This window comes from Bubalus bubalis, chromosome 2 (assembly GCF_019923935.1).
Source record: "Bubalus bubalis isolate 160015118507 breed Murrah chromosome 2, NDDB_SH_1, whole genome shotgun sequence".
NCBI lineage: Eukaryota > Metazoa > Chordata > Mammalia > Artiodactyla > Bovidae > Bubalus > Bubalus bubalis.
The window spans coordinates 29,421,863-29,438,633 of NC_059158.1; positions in this window are offsets into that span (position 1 = coordinate 29,421,863).

Here is a 16,771-nt window from a genome sequence, read left to right on the forward strand (position 1 = left end):
CAACCTCAGATATTCAGATGATACCACTCTAATGGCAGAAAGTGAAGAGGAACTAAAGAAGCTCTTGGTGAGGGTGAAAGAGGAGAATGAAAAAGCTGGCTTGAAGCTCAACATTAAAAAACTAAGATCACCCAGGGATGCAAGGATTCTTCAATATCCGCAAATCAATCAATGTAATACACCACATTAACAAATTGAAAAATAAAAACCATATGATTATCTCAATAGATGCAGAGAAAGCCTTTGACAAAATTCAACATCCATTTATGATCAAAACTCTCCAGAAAGCAGGAATAGAAGGAACCTACCTCAACATAATCAAAGCTATATATGACAAACCCACAGCAAACATTATCCTCAATGGTGAAAAATTGAAAGCATTTCCTCTAAAGTCAGGAACAAGACAAGGGTGCCCACTTTCACCATCACTATTCAACATAGTTTTGGAAGTTTTGGCCACAGCAATCAGAGCAGAAAAAGAAATAAAAGGAATCCAAATTGGAAAAGAAGAAGTAAAGCTCTCACTGTTTGCAGATGACATGATCCTCTACATAGAAAACCCTAAAGACTCCACCAGAAAATTACTAGAACTAATCAATGACTATAGTAAAGTTGCAGGATATAAAATCAACACACAGAAATCCCTTGCATTCCTATACACTAATAATGAGAAAACAGAAAGAGAAATTAAGGAAAACAATTCCATTCACCATTGCAACGGAAAGAATAAAATACTTAGGAATATATCTACCTAAAGAATCTAAAGACCTATATATAGAAAACTATAAAACACTGGTGAAAGAAATCAAAGAGGACACTAACAGATGGAGAAATATACCATGTTCATGGATTGGAAGAATCAATGTAGTGAAAATGAGTATACTACCCAAAGCAATCTATAGATTCAATGCAATCCCTATCAAGCTACCAACAGCATTCTTCACAGAGCTAGAACAAATAATTTCACAATTTGTATGGAAAAACAAAAAACCTCGAATAGCCAAAGCGATCTTGAGAAAGAAGAATGGAACTGGAGGAATCAACCTACCTGACTTCAGGCTCTACTACAAAGCCACAGTTATCAAGACAGTATGGTACTGGCACAAAGACAGAAATATAGATCAATGGAACAAAATAGAAAGCCCAGAGATAAATCCACGCACATATGGACACCTTATCTTCGACAAAGGAGGCAAGAATATACAATGGATTAAAGACAATCTCTTTAACAAGTGGTGCTGGGAACTCTGGTCAACCACTTGTAAAAGAATGAAACTAGAACACTTTCTAACACCATACACAAAAATAAACTCAAATGGATTAAAGATCTAAACGTAAGACCAGAAACTATAAAACTCCTAGAGGAGAACATAGGCAAAACACTCTCTGACATACATCACAGCAGGATCCTCTATGACCCACCTCCCAGAATATTGGAAATAAAAGCAAAAATAAACAAATGGGACCTAATTAACCTTAAAAGCTTCTGCACATCAAAGGAAACTATTAGCAAGGTGAAAAGACAACCTTCAGAATGGGAGAAGATAATAGCAAATGAAGCAACTGACAAACAACTAATCTCGAGAATATACAAGCAACTCCTACAGCTCAACTCCAGAAAAATAAATGACCCAATCAAAAATGGGCCAAAGAACTAAATAGACATTTCTCCAAAGAAGACATAAGATGGCTAACAAACACATGAAAAGATGCTCAACATCACTCATTATCAGAGAAATGCAAATCAAAACCACTATGAGGTACCATTTCACACCAGTCAGAATGGCTGCAATCCAAAAGTCTACAAGTAATAAATGCTGGAGAGGGTGTGGAGAAAAGGGAACCCTCTTCCACTGTTGGTGGGAATGCAAACTAGTGCAGCCACTATGGAGAACAGTGTGGAGATTCCTTAAAAACTGGAAATAGACCTGCCTTATGATCCAGCAATCCCACTGCTGGGCATACACACTGAGAAAACCAGAAGGGAAAGAGACACGAGTACCCCAATGTTCATCGCAGCACTGTTTATAATAGCCAGGACATGGAAGCAACCTAGATGTCCATCAGCAGATGAATGGATAAGAAAGCTGTGGTACATATACACAATGGAGTATTATTCAGCCATTAAAAGAATACATTTGAATCAGTTCTAATGAGGTGGATGAAACTGGAGCCTATTATACAGAGTGAAGTAAGCCAGAAAGAAAAACACCAATACAGTATACTAACGCATATATATGGAATTTAGAAAGATGGTAACAATAACCCTGTGTACGAGACAGCAAAAGAGACACTGATGTATAGAACAGTCTTATGGACTCTGTGGGAGAGGGAGAGGGTGGGAAGATTTGGGAGAATGGCATTGAAACATGTAAATATCATGTATGAAATGAGTTGCCAGTCCAGGTTCGATGCACGATACTGGATGCTTGGGGCTGGTGCACTGGGACGACCCAGAGGGATGGAATGGGGAGGGAGGAGGGAGGAGGGTTCAGGATGGGGAACACATGTATACCTGTGGCGGATTCATTTTGATATTTGGCAAATCTAATACAGTTATGTAAAGTTTAAAAATAAAATAAAATTAAAAAAAAAAAAAAAAAAAAAAAAAAAAAAACTAAGATCATGGTATTCAGTCCCGTAACTTTGTGGCACATAGAAGGGGAAAAAGTATAAATGGTGACAGATTTTATTTTCTTGGGCTCCAAAATCACTGAGGATGGTGACTGCAGCCATGAAATTAAAAGACACTTGCTTCTTAGAAGGAAAGCTATGCAAACCTAGACAGTGTACTAAAAAGCAGAGACATCATTTTGCCTACAAAGATCCATAAGTCAAAGCTATGGTTTTTCCAGTAGTCATGTATAGATGTGAGAGTTGGACCATAAAGGAGGCTGAGCACCAAAGAATCAATGCTTTCTAATTGTGGTGTTGTAGAAGACTCTTGAGAGTCCCATGGACTGCAAGGAGACCAAACCAGTCAATCATAAAGGAAATCAATCTGAATATTCATTGGAAGGACTGATGTTGAAGCTGAAGCTCCAATACTTTGGCCACCTGACACGAAGAGCAGATTCATTGGAAAAGACCCTGATGCTGAGAAAGATTGAGGGCAAGAGGAGAAGGGGATGACAGAGGATGAGGTGGTTGGATGGCATCACTGACTCAATGTACTTGAGTCTGAGCACACTCTGGGTACATAGTGAAGGACAGGGAAGCCTGGCGTGCTGCCGTTCATGGAGTCAGAAAAAGTAGGACACAACTTAATGACTGAGCAGCAACTCTGATATGTTTTGTCCTTCTATTTATGTAATTATGAGCATGTATTTCTTATGTATTCTTATTTATAGAAATGCTATCCTGCTTTTTATTAGTATTTTTAACATCTGGAGTAGGAAATGGCAACCCATTCCAGTATACTTGCCTGAGAAATAGCATGGACAGGGGAGCCTGATGGGCTACAGTCCATGAGGCTGCAAAGAGTCACACACACACACACACACACACACACACAAGAGTCACACACAACTGAGCAACTAAACAACAACAACAACTTCTTGAAACAACTAAGAGATTTCATTTCAATACTTTTTGTTCCTTACTTTCTTTTTAAATAGAAGATGGGCTTCAGGAAAGCTTTTCTAGACGCACAGAGCTCTTGTTTCTGTTAATTCAATGTTTAAAAACATGGCTACATTTTTTTTGAGATGTCCTGTCTCTGTTTCTGTCCCTTACTCTTATCTGGACCTCCTCATTTCTTAATCTTTATTACTGGAATCAGTTTTGATGACACTCAGGAGTTCATCTTCCACACAGGGGAATCTTGTTCTGGATGACTTGTTTCTACAGCTCACAAGACCCCCTCTGCTCCAGTCACTTTCAGACCTTCTTACTCCAGGCTCCCTGCATTCACCACTATTGGAGAAGGAAAACTTCGTCCAGGTTCACACACTAGTCTTATAGTGGCTCACCATACTCTCCTGAAAATACATGTTGTCTTTTCTGATATTCCCCTTGCTTATCATTGTCAGATACCTATTTCTTCCCTCTGCTTCTGCCAACACAGATGTTGATATCATGCATGCCATGCAGCTGTTGGGGGTTTCTCTCTATGCCCTTGAATTTGGGGCTTCCTGAAGATACTTCATTATCTTTGTTTTGTTGAAAAAGTTGTCATGTTTTTCACTTTGTTACCTCGTTTGTCTTTTTTGATATGGTCATCTGTTAAGTTCAAAAATTTACACCCCTGCTACCCTTTTCTAGAATCTATGATACTTAAAATTGTATTTTAAATTGCTTTTGTTTGTTCTCAAATTTAAACTGTCCTCCTTGGAAAATATTGGCAATCTGGGGATATGTAAAAGTAGCCAGCAATTGTAATTGTCTAAATAAGATCTTTGAAGGAGACAAACCTCATTTGAATCTCCAAATTCTGGTAGATTTATTTTTTACAAACAAGGAAACACTTTATTTTTCATAGTCCTGCATTCAGGCCAACTTGGTTATAATTAGGAGTACATATGAGAAAATCCCAGAATGGAACTATTACGCATATTGTGGTCTCTGTGAACAGAACCTTGAAAGACAATTCAAGGAACAGTAACTTTTACATAGATTATGATATGTATGTTTTCCCTTGTTCTTCTAAATACATGACCTCTGCTTAAATAAGGAAGGAACAATAAAAAGACTATATATTTTTTAAACAGATGGTTTCCTAATATTCTGCTCACATGATCAAACCTAGTTCCCAGGAACTCTGTTAATATATATATATGGATGTTTATATATATGTGTGTGTGTGCGTGCATGAATCCTTTTCTAGGTTTTCCCTCTAATCATTTTATTCATGTCTTGTGTGTGAGGGATAAGACATCTATCCTTGGTTTTCTGTGAATACATCTAACCATGACATACTGACTTATGGGCTCTGGCCCTTTACAGATACCATGGGCATTTGAGAGGTGATAATTTCTTACTTTGAAGTATAGCCCAAGACAATGCTGTGATAATCAAGCTTGCAGTAATTGTGTGAGCAAGTTACTTTGGCCTATTGAAGGATGATGTTTTATTGGGTTATGAGTCTAAAATCAAGCCCCAGTCTCTACATCCACAAATACACAGACAAAATTATACACCCATCTTCTGGCTATGTACATGAGTTCATATTTAACTTGGGATTTGCCTATGAAACTGTTTTCCTGACAAGAAGTCACTTATTGGCATGGCATCTTTTCACTTGATTATTAAGATTCCTCTTCATCGTGTTCCCTTGAGCTTTAATTACAGCACTGCAGCTTGTTCAAAACACACTGCCAGATTTCTCCCTTGTACAGGAGACAGAACACATATTTCACATCCCCTGCACGTCCTTTATTCCTCTTATTGATTTCCTAGGCAATTCTGTATCGATTTTATCTTCATATTTCAATGCCTCCTTGGTCTTTTTCTTTCTTATTTTTCTGAGCTCTTAGAACTCTGGATTTCTCCTTGTTCACTCAGGTCATCCAATTAGGATTTGTGTGTGATCCTTCTTTGCCACTCTGAGGACTCTCTGTGATCCAGGCCGGAGCCCAAATATTCTTATCAGGATGGCTTTTATCTCAAACCCACACCATCTGTCTAAGCTCTGGTACCATCACCACTGTTTGTCTAAAAGTTTGAAAAGAAACTGTAGCAAGAACCTTCCTGCCCTAAAGTATCATGCTCTGGCCTCCTGTGTTCAGACCATTCCCTGCCATTAGCGTTACTCCTTTGGTCATTGTTGGTGCTAAAGAATGAAAAGAAAGTGTTGAATTCCTCCTTGAAAGTCTGCTGTCTTTGACCAGCTTTGGACTGTGGAGCTGGTTTGAATCTACTGTCTTTGGGTCCAAAAAACTGTGACAAGAGAAGTTCCATTGATGTAACATTAGCAAAATATAAACAATAGTCAAACTGATATCCATGGTCAAGAAGAAAAAGTCACCTGGCACTAAAGAGACTAGATATGAGAAACTGGAAATTGAGAACTGATGTGTCTCTCTCATTTTTTCTGTCTCTGCTTCTTTCTTGTCTTCTTATAACTGCTTCCTATTCCTGTAATTGACTCGTAAGTTATGCCCTCCATGATTTCAGCTTGTATGTGGCATTGGCTTAATATCACCTCCACTAAACCCTTCTGATAAGTGACTTTTCACCTCTCTCTAGGTCTTGTAGCTTAAATTGCTGCTGCTGCTGCTAAGTCACTTCAGTCGTGTCTGACTCTGGGCGACCCCACAGAGGGCAGCCCACCAGGCTCTCCCATCCCTGGGATTCTCCAGGCAAGAACACTGGAGTGGGTTGCCATTTCCTTCTCCAATGCATAAAAGTGAAAAGTGAAAGTGAAGCCACTCAGCCGTGTCTGACTCTTAGCAACCCCATGGACTGCAGCCTACCAGGCTCTTCTGTCCATGGGATTTTCCAGGCAAGAGTACTGGAGTGGGGTGCCATTGCTTTCTCAAGTAGCTTAAATTACTGAGTACCAAAATCTGATTGGTCAATGAAAATCCAGTAAAATGGTTTCCTAGTGTCATTTGTCTCCTGATTTAGTCAGTTATTTCTAGCTACTTCTCAGGATATGAAGGCCATATAGTGTTGATAATTTTAAAATGTTTCCTGGAAAATGCTCTTTTTGCAAGGGCTATAGATTTGGAAATCATACACAAAAGGGGGGCAATCTATATGTATAACCTAAAACACATCTACAAGTGTCTCCCAGTTTTTCCTACCTTCTAGTTTTGTGATTTGCCAATCTGCAGTTTCCTCACACCATATCATAAACCTGTTCCTTTGTTCATGGTATTTACTCTGACTCTAAGCTTCAGCTTACTTTAGTCCTTTGACTAAATGATCCAGTCTTTCTGATCCAGATAAAGCATCATCTGTTAGAAAATCTGTTTTGAAATGTTTTCTTCTTGAAGTGTTTTTGCCATGAGTTTTTAAAGTATTGTGAAGATGCCTCTGTCTTACCAATGTAGAGTATGGCCACTATACTGACTTTACATAGTCAAGTTGTTTTTCCTAGTAGACTCTGAGAATTTGTCTTTGTTGCTATAGCTTCAACTAATTCTAAGTGACTAAAGTGAATGTTGCTCAGTCACTCAGTTGTGTCCGACTCTTTGCGACCCCATGGACTATACAGTTCGTGGAATTTTTCAAGCCAGAATACTGGAGTGGGTAGCCTTTCCCTTCTCCAGAGGATCTTCCCAAGCCAGGGATTGAACCCAGGTCTCCTGCATTTCATGTGGATTCTTTACCAGCTGAGCCACAAGGGAAGCTCAAGGATACTGGAGGGAGTAGCCTATCTGTTCACCAGTGAATCTTCCCGACCCAGGACTCGAACCAGGGTCTCCTGCATTGCAGGCGGATTCTTTACCAACTGAGCTATTAGGGAAGCCCTGAGTAACTGGAGAGGACATGTACTAGAGGCAGTGTTGTTTTACACAGTGAATTCAGGGAAGACAGCTCTGAGAAGCTGGTAAGTGAGAAAACAACATTGTAGGAAGTGAGCTAGTAGATATTTAGAGGAAAAACATTCCAGGCCAAGGGAAGAAGTAGTGCAAAGACCTCAAAGCAAGAACAGCAAGGAGGCCTGTATGGTCAGACTGGGGATACATTGTATCTAGCAAAGCATTATGAGCTCACATTAATGCTGTTATCAGCTGCATCACAACATTAATTCAAAGGAAGCAGCTTTCCTCGTGCTAGAGGTGACTGTGCTCTGGTGCATGTTTAGTACATGAATTCTTATACTCCTGACCTGAGACATAGAATAGATTTAGGAAATGCAACTCACCCTAATACTAATAGCAGAATTACAAAGATCTGGGGAAAGTCATGGATTTTACATTTAGCATTTTGATCCTTAAAATTTTGGTTAAGTTTCTGGTTTGATTATCATATTATTGTTTTAACTCATAAGTGTTTTGAAGAAAATCATAAATACGAAAAAAATTACTTTATATAACTCTCTTCCTGCAGCCATCCCACCAAACCTGCTTCAGCATTTTTCATATAAGGGTAAACACATCTCTAAACTTCGATGGATGTGTCTTAATGCTGCTGCTGCTGCTAAATCACTTCAGTCGTGTCCGACTCTATGCGACCCCATAGATGGCAGCCCACCAGGCTTCCCCATCCCTGGGATTCTCCAGGCAAGAACACTGGAGTGGGTTGCCATTTCCTTCTCCAATGCATGAAAGTGAAAGTGAAGTCGCTCAATCCTCTCCGACTCTTAGCGACCCCGTGGACTGCAGCCAGGCCCCTCTGTCCATGGGGTTCTCCATGCAAAAGTACAGTTACAAGTAATTTATAGAAATTTTTATATTTTGTGGAGCTTTTTGAATGATAACCTCAAAAAATGTTTTGTTTATTTTGGATCATTTCGATGGCCCCTTCATAATTTGCTGCATCATGCAATTTCACTGTCTATATTGGCAATTGTGTTCGCGATCACAAAGAGGAAAAGAGTACTTTTCCAATGACCTTGGGCTCATAAGAAAAGGACAGAATTGAGTGTGTTTAATAAGAAAACAATGCATTTATGACAAGTTGGAGGTGATATACATTATTGCAAGTCAAGGGACAAAATAACTATTTTTTTAAGTAATTGAGCTAGAACAAGTGGTAGGAGAATTGTATTATCACACAGCTGCTGCTACTGCTAAGTCACTTCAGTAGTGTCTGACTCTGTGCGACCCCATAGACAGCAGCCCACCAGGCTCCCCCATCCCTGGGATTCTCCAGGCAAGAACACTGGAGTGGGTTGCCATTTCCTTCTCCAATGCAGGAAAGTGAAAAGGGAAAGTGAAGTAGCTTAGTCGTGTCTGACTCCTAGGGACCCCATGGACTGCAGCCCACCAGGCTCCTACATCCATGGGAGTCTCCAGGCGAGAATACTGGAGTGGGTTGCCATTGCCTTCTCCTTACCGCATGGAGTTCAGGGTATAATCTTGTATGATAGTGTATCCTATTCAGGTAACTGGCCTCAGGTTATTTACAGGAAAATGACTTCTTCAATCATGTGAAATAAATGATCTTATTTCTATTTTTTATTTCTAAATTCATTTGCATTTAACATATAAATTTGGCTTTTAGAGTGGTACCATAAGGTCTTAACCACAAAGAATTCATTTTAGTCTTTTTTTTTTTCATTTTAGTCTTACATTTATACATATTTAATTGATTAAATGATTTGTATTACAATTGGATACCTGTAAGAATTAGTTATTTTTAAGAATGGATAAGATTTTATTCAGGTTGGATAAATACTGTGAGATTATAACACATTTATATGGAAAATGGATAGATTTTTCTTAAAAAAAGAAGATATTTTAGCCATCCTGAATAGCAATGACTATGCAGGGAGCATGATAATAAGTGCAAGGTCTCTTATGTTAACAGAGACAGTCAACATTACAGAATTACCTAAAAATTATTTCAAATAACACTAAGAATGTGGACTGAACTAATCACTTATAGACATCACATGATGGGGGCAGCTGGTCATACTTTCAAATTGAAAGCATTGCAGAAAAAGAATGAGCTATTCCATGCTCCTTTTGTAGTCCATGCTTGTCATATGTGGCTTATTCATTTGAAAAATTAGGAATATCTAATAATTTCACTTTGACTTAAAGGTACAAATTTTTATTATGCCTCTTATGCCGTGGATTTTGTCTTCTCTGACCCAGGACTATGGGAGTAAAAAGGAGCTAAAGCATATATCTGGGGATGTGTGGATTTGGGGAGGGAATGTCAAGGTACTTTGAAAAGAATACTCCATGGTTAATACATATTTCCATGGAATGTTATCTCTTCTAGCAATTGGTGATAGTGAGTTACTGAATGCTGAGGCCGAGTGCTAGTGACAGCTGAAGTCTCAGTATTTAAAAACAAAACAAAACAAAAAAACTGGTCCAGAAACCAACTAGATGGTAAGGGGGAAAAAAGTCAAATTATATGATAAAAATATAGAATAAAAATACAGGGTCAGAAACATTGAAAAATATGGGGGAAAAAAACAAATGTGAATTCATAGGCACAATCTAAGAGAAATAAAATAAAATGATTCAGATAGCTAGGTTATACATGAATTTAAAGCATTGTTGTTGGTTTTTTTTTAACATGAGCAGCAATACTGTCAAGAAGTCAAAGCAAGCATGTATTTATGACCAAAACTTCTTTAAATTAAACATCAAATAAATTATTATTAAGTAGGTAATCATGTTTTTAACTATTAAGAAAAATTTTTAATTTTTAGGTAAATTACACCATCATTATGTCCTTAATGACCAGAGAAGGCAATGGCAACCGACTCCAGTATTCTTGCCTGGAAAATCCCAAGGACAGAGGAGCCTGGTAGGCTGCAGTCCATGGGGTTGCTAAGAGCCAGACATGACTGAGCAACTTCACTTTCACTTTTCACTTTCATGCATTGGAGAAGGAAATGGTAAACCACTCCAGTATTCTTGCCTGGAGAATCCCAAGGACGGGGAAGCCTGGTGGGCTGCCATCTATGGCGTCACACAGAGCCGGACACGACTGAAGCGAATTAGCAGCAGCAGCAGCAGCATGTCCTTAATGAGCTCCAAAATTGAGATCTAAGTTCTAATGGTTATAATTAGAATTTTGGTCCATTGTCTATTTTCTTTGTAATCACTGAACTATTAATTGACATTTATAATTTATTTTCTGATTCATTCATAGATGTTTTAAATTTTAGTGCAATTGTCTATAAGAAGATTAGTCTGTATATTCAGGCATCCTTAGTAAACATTCTCAGCTTTTAAGAACTTCTATTTCAGCATATCTACAGGAACAAGAAAAATGGGGTATACATCCTCCAAACCTTTCCCTCCCTCCCATCAAAGCTTATTATAATGTTTTGACATTTCAAGGAAAAGACAATATATCCAGTGATTCTGTAGCTAAGTCTTTACTTCTATTATCCTCTTCTTTCCTAGAATGTGCTCTTTATTTTATATTCCAATTTGAATAATAGTCACGTTTTAATTTCTCATCTTCTACAGAACAGCCCGGGTGCCCTAACCTCAGTCGTGCTAACTGGCTCTCACCCTGCATTGATTAAGAGTTCCCAGAGATAACAGTGTGTGTGGGTGAATGAATAATCTCCTGGCTTCTCAAGTCAGTTCTTCTGCATCTCTGCAGTCTGGCAATAATAACACCCACAATTTGAGTAGTGAGGGGCTAGCTGTGAACTCTGAAATAGCATATGTATGACCTTCTGTTGAAAAAATAAAAATAGAAAAATTAACATGAATATAATAAATCTTTTCCCAAAGAGAAGAAAATTACTGAAACATTTTCCTCTTATGCTCTGACTCTTCCCTCCTGACGGAGAACTATACTTAACAATCACATTGGGCAATTACCAACAGATTTAGAGCCTAAATCTCAGAAAGGTAAAGCTATTAGCATTGTTAGAAAGCTAGAGAAAATCGCACAAAAATGAGGTGTTTTGATACACTACCAACCAGGACTGGCTGCTAAACCTTCATCGCTATAATCCACTGTCACAATTTTAGCTCAGTTATTCATCATCCCTGTCACTGAAGCAGTCCCCATACTGGTCTCTCTGTCACCAAACTCTACTTTTCAACCTTGTTCCATTTTGCTGTTAGAGTCATCATCCTAATTCACTAATTCAGTCACATCACAGTGATGCTTATAGATGATTTCCCATTACCTACAGAAGAAAGTGGAAGCTTCCGAGCCTGGCAAAGAAGTGTCTCCTTTATTTTGTCCCAGCCTGATTTTTCAAGATTATTTGCCAATGTACTCATCCCTCCACAAGCCTTCTGCACAACCTCGTGCTTGCAGGATTAATGCTATGTTCTAGATACATGTGATAATTTAGTACCTTCTTACAGCTCCTGTTTCCTGCTGTTTCTCTTACCTTAAATGCTCTCTGCTCTCTCAGCCACTGTAGTTGTATAATCACTTGACAAGACCTAACACAAATGAAGACTTCTTTTCACATCTCAGGGCCATCACTGAATAATTTCCTCAGAACCCTATACTGTATGTATCAATTATTATAAAAGAATTATTTGTGTCTTTTTCCAATAGATTTTTAGGTCAAAGAGGACAAATAGTATATCATGTTCCGTACTGTTTCTCCTTCTATCTCCCTAAATTTGTCTTATAAACAGGATTAGTATCCATTTTTTTCCTATTAATTTGAGCCCCTCCAGGTTATAAGAAAAATTCTGTTTTGCATTGATGACATGAGGACTAACACAGTTAAATCAGTCAGTGTCCATTCACTAAGGGACACAACACTACTAATGCTTTATAAGGTTTTATTTCTTTGTTTGCCTTTAGACATGCTTGCATTAAAATTAGAACATATCGTTGATGTGAATATGTATTTATTTATTTACTAAAAAGTCAGGCACTGTAAAGAAGCTTTGAAATCAAATCTCAATTCAAATTACATCTGGGGAAAGCTACTTAACTTTTTGAATGTCACATATGCAAATGAAGGCTTCCCTGGTGGTGGCTCAGATAGTAAAGAATCCACTTGCAATGCAGGAGACCGGGGTTCGAGCTGGGTTGGGAAGATCCCCTGGAGAAGGAAATGGCAATCCACTCCAGTATTCTTGCCTGGAAAATCCCATGGACAGAGGAGTCTGGTGGGCTACAGTCCATGGGGTCCACAAAGAATCAGACACAACTGAGCAACTAACATTTTCTTTCACTTTCTTATTGAATAGGAAAAATTGAGTTGAATAGTAAGAAATAACCAAAATTCTAGCATCTTTCTTTACCCACACACACAGAATCATTTTGCTGTGAAAGACAGCATACACTGTTCTCTACAGAACAGATGATCGGTCAATGGTCAGCCTTAGGCAGATGATGGATTATAATGATTATAGTTACTACCATTACTATGATTAATATGATGAGATGATTAGGAGGAGGACATGCATTGCTCTAACCATCATTCTTCATCCAGTTTTCTCATAGCCAAGTCACTGTGTGTGTGCTAAGTTGTGTTCGACTCTTTGCGACCCTATGGACTGTAGCTTGCAAGGCTCCTCTGTCCATAGAATTTTCTAGGCAAGAATCCTGGAGTAGGTTGCCACTTCCTACTCCAGGGGATCTTCCTGACCGAGGGATCAAACCCAGGTCTTCTGCATTGGCAGGGCAGATTCTTTACCACTATGCCACCTGGGAACCATTACTATGATTATTATGATGCGATGAGGAAAAGAAGGACATGCGTTGCTCTCGCCATCATTTCTTGTCCAGTCTTCTCATAGCTAAAGCACATATAAAACCTTGGCTCAGTTGTGCTTGAAAAATATAGTGAAACTGCCTGGCCCGGTCACAACTTGGACATAAGTGAGTAGCCAATGGAATACTAAATCTTTGACAGATAAGAGAACGAATGACTGAAAAGCCAAGCACACATCAGCATTAAATTCAATCACTATTAATTGAACCTCTACTGTGAGCTGGCATTATTGGTACTGGAATAAAAAGACAAGGGAGGTGCAGCTCGTGCCTCTGAAGAGCTTACAGTTTGCTGTTACACAACACAGACAGAGATGTGCTTGCAAAGACATTTAAGAGAAAGACTATCAGAATGCAGAGAGAGAGAGGATTCATTTTACTGTTGGGATGTGCATACCTCTCTAGTCTCTAAGAAGGCTCTGGTTTTTCTATATGTGTCTCACTGTTGGTGGACTTTCTTACATAATTCAAATCATTCATTTTAATGGGATTCTGAACAATTTATGAGTAAGGTATAACAAAGAATTGTTGCTGATTTGCTTTTCTCTCAGTATCTCTGCCCCTTCTGTGCCCTCTTTCTCTCTCTCTCTCTCAATAATATATATATAGCAAGACTCAATTCCAACTCAGGGAAGATGAACAGATTTTAAGTGATATCTTGGCTTCTGTTAAGTATTCCAAAGCAGATAAGCAAAGGAGGCATATCACCCCTGTGTTGTCACTACAATGGTTTTCAGGTTCATTGGGTGTTTAGGGAGTTAGAAAAATATATGAGGTACTAAGGATCAATTCAACATAAATAACATTGTTCTTTAATGACATCGTTTAAAAGACATTCAAGGACAATTGTTATTGTACTTACAGAAATTGTTTATACATACTGAACAACAAAAATCCAGTTTCATGTAGGATTATAAAGATTTATTCTAAAGGGATCAATGAAGCTCTATTTCTATAAATTATCTGGAAGAAAAAAGAAACAGGAAATAACTTTCACATTCACATTAATGCAATTCACATTCACAATAATGGTAATTTTTTCTTTACTTTTCTGTTAATGTAAAATGTGCTGAAAAGAACCTTTGTTATTCTCAAAATATGTCTCTGATTACTATTTGCATATATCTACCTGAGAGGCAGAGCTACAATAATTATATGTTATCAGAACATTCTACTTTAAATCTGACAGAGCACTTCTATAGCCAACTATTCAATTAGAAATACAGATACATTGAAGGAAACCAATTTTTTAAAAACATGACTATATTCCTCACATTGCTGTTTATGTTCAAATTCCAGCCACTTAAATTGCACATGAGTTTAACATGAATGTAGAGGTAGTAATAAGCTCCAATGAGTTTTAGTACATTTTTCAGGCACAGCTCCACAAGTCTCGAGGTGAGGTATGTTTTTGTTCTGGTGATAACACATTTCATTTTTTATTTAGAAATATATCTCTTTGTAATACAGTGACACAAATTTCTCCTTTAAAATTTTCAGAACTCATCTCAGTTTAATAACCATCATGCTTCAGATTTTTTCCCTTAAACAGAAATTTTCTCTTAATATGTAGTTTAAAAAAGTTTTACATAGTAAGTGCAGTTGTTATTTCAAAATCTATTATATGTTATTACTCACATTTCAATTCTAATTATTTTTTAAAAGATGCATAATTTCCCCCAGAGCTTGAAAAAATACAGTGCATTGACATTATGCCATAAGTAAAAGAATCCAAACGTGAAATAAATTTCAACAAAAAGTATAAGTGGCTGGTGCAAGCTGAGGATGTAGGGAAGAAGACCCAGTGAGACTCTGAGCAAAAATATCTATTCAAATAAGTAAATAGTTCAGTGCTTTTCACTTTTCTCATTTGAAGAATTACCTTATTGGGGCACGGAATTTGTCTCTTTTAAAATAGCAAATTCAGAGGAAACTAAAATGCTGAATAATGAAAGTATATTTTCCTTATATAATTAGAGTTTCAAATATTGAGAGGAAACCGAGTTCTTAAAAATTTATAAAAACTCTTCTAAAAGATTTTTATTTGTAATAGTATCATACTGTGTCAATAGGAAAAGATATTTCTAATGAAACACCAACATGTATTTTATTCCTCTCTAATTTGTGAGGTAGTTTATGGAATTGTCATTAGTCCCTTGAATTTCTGTTTCAACTCTCCAAGGAAGTACAGGTAGAATATTTTAGAATAGTTACAGGTATAATAAGGTTATTTTATTCTAATAGCAAAAGTAAAAAAAAAAAAAAAAAGACAAGTACCAATATGACTGAGAAGAAAATAAATAGGTAGAGTTAATACATATGACAGGTCATTCTCAATCATGCTTTATATGTATTGTGGCTTTTGACATCAAAATTACATTCGGTGATAAACATAGACCTTTGAAATCTACACTGCTCCATTTTATGCTACTAAAAGCATTCAGAGCCACTATTGATTTAATATTCATTCTCAGTTTGAAGATGCATTACCCACAGCAAGAAAATACACTTTGTAATTTTGGCTTGGGTTAATGTTCCTTACTAAAACCTCAATTCATAGTGAAATAATTGCCTTCTCCTAGTATTGCAAAATCAAAAAAAAAAAAATCAGAGGTAACATTACAATTTGAAAGAAAAGTCTCTCGTTTCAAGCTACAGATGGAGATATGTTGCTCTAATAACAAATAGTTGGCTTCTCAGAAAGTATATCTGTGTATGTGAGTGTGTCTGTGTATGTATATAGACAACATACACACACACAGCATGCAGTACACAAGAAACATTGGTTAAGGTTCCAAATTGGACGATATTATGAAGAGTTAACTCCCATTGGCTAGAAGCTATAGAATATCACGGCCAAACTGGAAGCTTGAATCTAACAGTTTATTTTATTTTTACATCAAAATTAGCTGAAGTAGCAGACATGCAAGCATATATTAGACCTTCTACAAGGATAATAAGTAAATATATGTGTGTAGAATCTAAAGACGGAGAGGAAGTTTTGGGTTTATGCTTCTACTTGCTTAGAACCAAACAATGTACATTTCAAAGTTCCAAAGGCACATTTGCACAGACATTCTAATTATTAGTTCACTTTATCTCTGCTGGCGCAACGTGGTTCTCAGCTTTTTAATCACTTCTCTACTGGCACAGCTAATGTGCCTACAAGTTGTCTCGAATTTTAATATTGCTAAATTTAGTGACACAAGTTGTGATTAAATTGTGAAAACTTGTTTAATGCAAACCCTGATTGAAAAGAATACATGCTTATTTAAGGAAAATGTACAACTTTGCAAAAATTATATAGCGCTATATATAGTCCCACATTTAACAGCTTTACCAACCTGCAAAAAAGTTGGTTCTTGTAGAAAACTGCCAGGCTATGTAGTCTGAAATCTGGAGTCGTAATACCAGAGAGCTGTCAGTCAGCCATCCATCCATCTAATTGGCTTCTTACCATCTTTCCATCATGTTTTTTTTATAACTGGTC